Below are 7300 nucleotides of genomic sequence, written 5' to 3' on the forward strand. Positions count from 1 at the left end.
GGCTCCTGAGCATGTGCAGAGTGCTTCGCATCTCCTTCCCATGAAACCACTTGGGTTCCAGAGTCAGAACGTCAACTCAAAGACCTCTGGATAAGTTTGAGATTTAAAGCTACAAAACCAAATTCCGCAGATAGATCTCTTTTTATCTCATTCCCATGAAACCAGAAACGGAGCACTCTGCACATGTTCAGAGGGCCTAAGAGGCAGGAGTTCCAAATTGGAGCTGCAGATGGGTTTGAGCAGGGTTTCTGAGCATGTGCGGAGTGCCTTTCATCTCGTTTCCCATGCAACCAGAGCTTGCAGCTTCCATAAGCCTAGATTTAAATCTACAAAACCGAATCCTGCAGATAGATCTGAGCATGTGCCGAGTGATATCATTCGAGCGCATAGATGCCCCACGATAGACTTCAGAGTTGGGAAATACAAGTTTCTGGACCGCAATTGGGTTCATCTGGATTCACAACGGTTGTACTTTGCTGTTTACAAATCCACGTGGCACCAACCACAAAGCACAAAAGTCTATGTTGATATTGGCAAGGAGCAAATGCAAAGGGGATTGCACAAAGCTTTGCAGACAGGAGCCCGGGAATCTCTCCTGGCACCTGAATGTAGGCACATGCAACCATGGCCTGGAAATGATGCAAAAGTCACTTCCACAATTGAAAAAAGCATCCGAATATGATCCTGACGGCAAAAAAAAAAAAAGGTCTCCTAGCAACCCACTCATCCCAGGGCACAGGCAGAGTTAGGCCTCACTTAGGCCTCTTCCACACTGCCTATAAAATATAAATTATCTGATTTGAACTGGATTATATGGCAGTGCAGACTCAAGGCCCTTCCACACAGTTATATAACCCATTTAGAATCTTATATTATCTGCTTTGCACTGGAATATCTTGACTCCACACTGCCATATAATCCACTTCAGTGTGCATTTTATACAGCTGTGTAGAACGGGCCTCAGAACTTAGAATCCAGTTATAAGCAGATAATATAAGATATTTATTGTTCTTTTGATTTTGCTTAATGTAGTGTATATTATCTTTTATTGTATTGTTTAATGTGTTATGATTTGTTGTTCTATTTATATTTTGTGATTTTGTATTGTTCTGGGCATGGCCCCATGTAAGCCGCCCCGAGTCCCCGTTGGGGAGATGGTGGCGGGGTATAAATAAAGTTATTTATTTATTTATTTATTTATTTTTCAAACTTATATGCCGCCACTCCCCTAGGGCTCGGAGCGGCTTACAAGAACCGGCTAAAATCAACAATTTAAAAAACATCTTAAAAACATCTTTAAAAAACATCTTTAAAACACCCTAAAAGCACTTTTTATTATTATTATTATTATTATTATTATTATTATTATTATTATTATTATTTTATTTCCCATACCACCATACTTCACCAAAGCAACGCGTGGCTGGGCACAGCTAATATATATATTATATATATATATGGCATGGAACATATTTTAATTGTTTTTAAATTGTTGTTGTATGCTTTTTCTCGATGTATTTATTACTGTGTTTGGATTTACTGTTGTATTTTTATATTGTTTGAGCATGGTCTCTTTGTAAGCCACCCCAAGTCCCCTTGGGGAGATGGGGCGGGATATAAGAATAAATTATTATTATTATTATTATTATTATTATTATTATTATTTTATGACACAGCAAACAAGATAGATATGCTGGATTTCGTATCACAAAATCACAAGTCGAACACTTCCCAAGTGTCTGGGACTGTGTGATGTATTTTCGGATGATGCGTGCAGATCCCAGTCGGGTGGCCTTTTGCAGTTGGCAGATTGTGATTTTGTCAACGTCTATTGTTTCCAAATGCCGGCTGAGATCTTTTGGCACGGCACCCAGTGTGCCCATCACCACCGGGACTACCTGCACTGGTTTCTGCCAGAGTCTTTGAAGTTCAATCTTGAGGTCCTGAGAGCGGTTGAGTTTTTCCTGTTGTTTTTCACCTGGGATGGCGACATCAATGATCCAAACCTTGTTCTTTTCCACAACTGTGATATCTGGTGTGTTGTGTTCCAGAACTTTGTCAGTCTGCATTCAGAAGTTCCACAGTATCTTCACATGCTCATTTTCCAATACTTTTGCAGGTTTGTGATCCCACCAGTTCTTTACTGCTGGGAGGTGGTACTTGAGGCATAAGTTCCAGTGAATCCTTTGGGCCACATGGTTGTGCCTCTGTTTGTAGTCTGTCTGTGCGATTTTCTTACAGCAGCTGAGGATATGATCAATGGTTTCGTCGGTTTCTTTGCACAGTCTGCATTTTGGGTCATCAGCTGATTTTTCGATCTTGGCCTGAATGGCCTTTGTCCTGGTGTCTTGCTCCTGGGCTGCAAGGATCAGGCCTTCTGTCTCCTTCTTCAAGGTCCCATTTGTGAGCCAGAGCCAGGTCTTCTATTATTATTATTATTATTATTATTATTATTATTAATTGCCTTTGTCCGGATGGCTTGCTCCTGGGCTGCAAGGATCAGGCCTTCTGTCTCCTTCTTCAGGGTCCCATTCGTGAGCCAGAGCCAGGTCTTCTATTATTATTATTATTATTATTATTATTATTAATTGCCTTTGTCCGGATGGCTTGCTCCTGGGCTGCAAGGATCAGGCCTTCTGTCTCCTTCTTCAGGGTCCCATTCGTGAGCCAGAGCCAGGTCTTCTATTATTATTATTATTATTATTATTATTAATTGCCTTTGTCCTGATGTCTTGCTCCTGGGCTACAAGGATCAGGCCTTCTGTCTCCTTCTTCAGGGTCCCATTCGTGAGCCAGAGCCAGGTCTTCTATTATTATTATTATTATTATTATTATTATTATTAATTGCCTTTGTCCTGATGTCTTGCTCCTGGGCTGCAAGGATCAGGCCTTCTGTCTCCTTCTTCAGGGTCCCATTCGTGAGCCAGAGCCAGGTCTTCTATTATTATTATTATTATTATTATTATTATTATTATTATTAATTGCCTTTGTCCGGATGGCTTGCTCCTGGGCTGCAAGGATCAGGCCTTCTGTCTCCTTCTTCAGGGTCCCATTCGTGAGCCAGAGCCAGGTCTTCTATTATTATTATTATTATTATTATTATTATTATTATTATTATTATTATTATTATTAATTGCCTTTGTTCTGATGTTCTGGGCTGCAAGGATCAGGCCTTCTGTCTCCTTCTTCAGGGTCCCATTCGTGAGCCAGAGCCAGGTCTTCTCCTTCTCAGCTTTTCCTTCAGTTTTGTCAAGGAACTTTCCATGCAATGTTTTGTTGTGCCAGCTGTCAGCTCTAGTTTGTAGTGCGGTTTTCTTGTACTGGTTTTTATTATTATCATTATTATTATTATTATTATTATTATTATTATTATTATTATTATTATTATTATACATCTCTTGATCTCTCCCGAAGGAGACTCAAAGCACCTTATAGAAAAGCATTAGCATGCAATTTAAAATATACAATTATGCAAATTAAATATAAACAGTATTACAAGATTCGCAGTTTGAAACCATTCAAATGTATTCAAAGTCTGTTTGCTTTCCCTGCAGCAGTGGTTCGGAGAGGAACGTTGTCGTGTTTGCTTTAGCCGCCCTGGAAATGTTTGCAATGTTTGGAAAATACACAAAGATAGAACCATCAAATGCAAGGTGAAGCTCTGAAAGAAAACTGTCTGGAGTGGATCTACACTGTCGAATGGATGCAGTTCCACACCACTTTAGTTTCTCTCAGTGCTGTGAAACCCTTGGAGTTGCAGTTTGGCAAGGTCTCGAGACATAAGAATGTAGGACAAGGGGAAAATGTCCAAATTTACCTTGCAAAGAAGAAGGCGCTTTAGTTAAAGTAGTATCAAAGTGCATTAATTATACAGTGTAGATCAGGCCTGGGACAACTTGGGTCTTCCAGGTGTTTTGGACTGCAACTTCCACAAGTTTTTTATTTATTTATTTGCTACATTCTCAGAGCGGCTTACAAATTAAATTTAAATACAATATTATATTATTAGCATAGTACAATACTGGTAATAAATTACTATATTGTACTGTATCCATATATCGTAATATTATTAGTAATATTACATGTAAAATATAATAAATAATTAATATGATTATATTGTATTATTAGTATTATATCGTATTACAATATAATATTATGAATATTATATGTATATACAATATGTTATAATTATTATACATTATTGTAAATTATATTGTGTATATATATATACACACACACACACACACATATATGTGTGTGTGTATATATATATTTACATATACAGTAGAGTATCACTTATCCAACATTCACTTATCCAACATTCTGGATTATCCAAAGCATTTTTGTAGTCAACGTTTTCAATACATCGTGATATTTTGGTGCTAAATTCGTAAATACAGTAATTACAACATAACATTACTGCGTATTGAACTGCTTTTTCTGTCAAATTTGTTGTAAAACATTATGTTTTGGTGCTTAATTTGTAAATCATAACCCAATTTGATGTTTAATAGGCTTTTCCTTAATCCCTCCTTATTTTCCAAGATATTCGCTTATCCAACATTCTGCTGGCCCGTTTATCTTGGATAAGTGAGACTCTACTGTATATCTATATATATAAAAGGGTAATGAAATTTCGGCCTAGGACAAAACAACAAAACTACACACCCCAGAAACACTAAACTTGGCAGCACAACCCCTCATCCATGCCTCTACATTCATACAACAAAAAGAAAAGAAAAATAAAGTCCTAATTAGAGGGAGAGGAATAACTGTTTTTATCCAATTGCTGCCAATTAGAAGGCTAAGCTCCGCCCACTTGGTCTCCTCGCAACCCTCTCAGCCCAGGGGACAGGCAGAGTTAGGCCTCACTTAGGCCTCTTCCACACTGCCTATAAAATACAGATTATCAGATTTTAACTGGATTACAGTATATGGCAGTGTAGACTCAAGGCCCTTCCACACAGCTATATAACCCATTTATAATCTTATATTATCTGCTTTGAACTGGATTATCTTGAGTCCACACTGCCATATAATCCACTTCAGTGTGCATTTTATACAGCTGTGTAGAAGGGGCCTCATATAATCCAGTTCTATGCAGATAATATAAGATTATAAATATAATATGTAATAATGACTGTGATATAATAATACAGAACAATATAATCTCTAAAATCAGGACAGTAAATAAAGAGCAACACTCTGAAGGCATAAGCCACAGCAACGCGCGGCCGGGCAAAGCTAGTACAGTAGAGTCTCACTAATCCAACATTCACTTATCCAACATTCTGGATTATCCAACGCATTTTTGTAGTCAATGTTTTCAATATATCGTGATATTTTGGTGCTAAATTCGTGAATACAGTAATTACTACGTAGCATTACTGCATATTGAACTACTTTTTCTGTCAAATTTGTTGTATAACAGGATGTTTTGGTGCTTAATTTGTAAAATCATAACCTAATTTAATGTTTAATAGGCTTTTACTTAATATTTCTTATTATCCAACATATTCGCTTTTCCAACGTTCTGCCGGCCCGTTTACGTTGGATAAGCGAGACTCTACTGTACATATCTATAAAACTAGCATATAATGTTGGCAAGTTCTGTTAGGAATGATGGGAGTTGCAGTCCAAAACACCTGGATGACCCAAGTTGGCCCAGACCTGATCTAGATGCACCATAAATGATATAGAAGTACTCACCTGGAAAGGTAGACCGTATTGGGTCCTGTGGTCCCAGGGAGACGAAATCCGCCCGGCAACCCGACACCCTTTCCACTATGGAGCCTGACCTTTTGCTTTCCCCACCTGTCAATCATTAAACAGGTATCCCAAGGCCTTTCAGATCCCTTGCATCATCTGGTGCTTCCGAAAAGATACACAGGCCTCCACCCGATTCTTTACCTTAAAGAGGGATACCTGCCGCTTTCCCTTAACCGAAATCTCTGCCCAGGTGTGCTGTGCTGTGGAGATACCTGCACAAAGAGGGACAGGGAGGGGCCAAGTTGGCAGGTAACTCGAACTCCAGCCAAGGGATGGAAACAAGGGGGAGAAAATAAACACGCCCAGCCCAGGTGAGAGCCAGGTGAGCCTCGTTTTGGGCCAGGCAAAAGGCAAAAGGCATTGAGCTAAGTCACACCTGCAAACCAGGAATACAGGATCCTTGATGGATCTCTTCACCTGGGAATGTGCTCGTGGCCTTTTCCGGCCTTACCAAGCTTTCCTGGGCGTGTCTACACTGTCAAATTAAGTGTGTTTTGATGCCACTTTGAATGGCCCAGGCTCAATCAAGGCCAATGATGGGCAACCTTTTGCGCTTGGTGTGTCAAAATTCACCAAAAAAAAAAAAATCCCAGCATGACTTGGGTGGTGTGTCACTTTGAGAGAAAAAACCCATATTTTCACAATATGTCTAGTTTAAATAACAAAAATGTATAATTGCAATATATAACTGTATTGAATAAATCAAAAACTATTTGTGGGAGTTGAAGTCCAAAACACCTGGAGGGCCCAAGTTTGCCCATGCCTGGTGTAGACACACCCTGTATTTGTCAACCTGTGGATGCTGAATCCGTGGATACGGAGGCCTGGCTGTCCTTGTTTTCCTGGTTTTCTAACCTTTCTGGAGGAATAAAATCCATGCGGTTTCATCTGTGACATAAAATGTTCTATATTATCAAGGCAAACACCAAAGCTGCTTCCGCCGCCTTCTTCTTTCCTCTGTCTCCAGGGCTTGCTATTTTTGTCCTTTAACACAAACACACTCCGCTCCTCCTTTTCCCGACAGATTTGTGGCCGCTCTTGCAGAAATCCTGCACATTTCAACAAGGGAAAAGAGGATTACAAAAACCACCGCAGAAATCTGTGCATTCGTGAGAGGGAATGAAAATGCTCTCTGCACATGCTCAGAGGTCCACCACCTGGAAGTCCTGCCCCTTTAAATCCAGACTTACGGGGAAGCAAATTGCGTTTCCATGGAAGTAAGAGGAAATGTACTCTGCACATGCTCAGACGCTTTGTTGCAACCCATTGGCAGGCTTCATTAAGGAAGCACTGTTTCTTTAAATCCAGGTGCAAAGAGCTAATAACGACTAAGGTTCTTTCAGGCAGGGGGAATCTTTTTTTTTCCCAACGCTGCCACCAACTTGTAAAGGACTATGAACCAAAGACTTAGAGAGGAGACCTTTTTAAAAAAAAAAAAATCTTTTCTTCTTCTTATTCACTTTAGATGGTAACGCAACTTGGTTTATAATATATGCGACAGAGGCTTAGATGTTGGAGGAACAATAACAAG

General features: G+C 39.5%; 1 protein-coding gene across 2 annotated transcripts in view; it reads right to left on the minus strand.

The window, feature by feature from the left end:
* syne4 (spectrin repeat containing nuclear envelope family member 4) overlaps positions 1 to 6081 on the minus strand; it is a 53765-nt gene extending 47684 nt beyond the window's left edge. Inside the window, exon 1 of one of the 2 annotated variants that reach the window (XM_062962426.1) lies at positions 5911 to 6081. The gene's annotated coding sequence lies outside the window, so the exon portion shown is untranslated. The other variant, XM_062962425.1, reaches the window with a different exon arrangement.
* Positions 6082 to 7300: the final 1219 nt, after the last annotated feature.

The sequence above is a fragment of the Anolis carolinensis genome, unplaced genomic scaffold (genome assembly GCF_035594765.1).
Source record: "Anolis carolinensis isolate JA03-04 unplaced genomic scaffold, rAnoCar3.1.pri scaffold_10, whole genome shotgun sequence".
Classification (NCBI taxonomy): domain Eukaryota; kingdom Metazoa; phylum Chordata; class Lepidosauria; order Squamata; family Dactyloidae; genus Anolis; species Anolis carolinensis.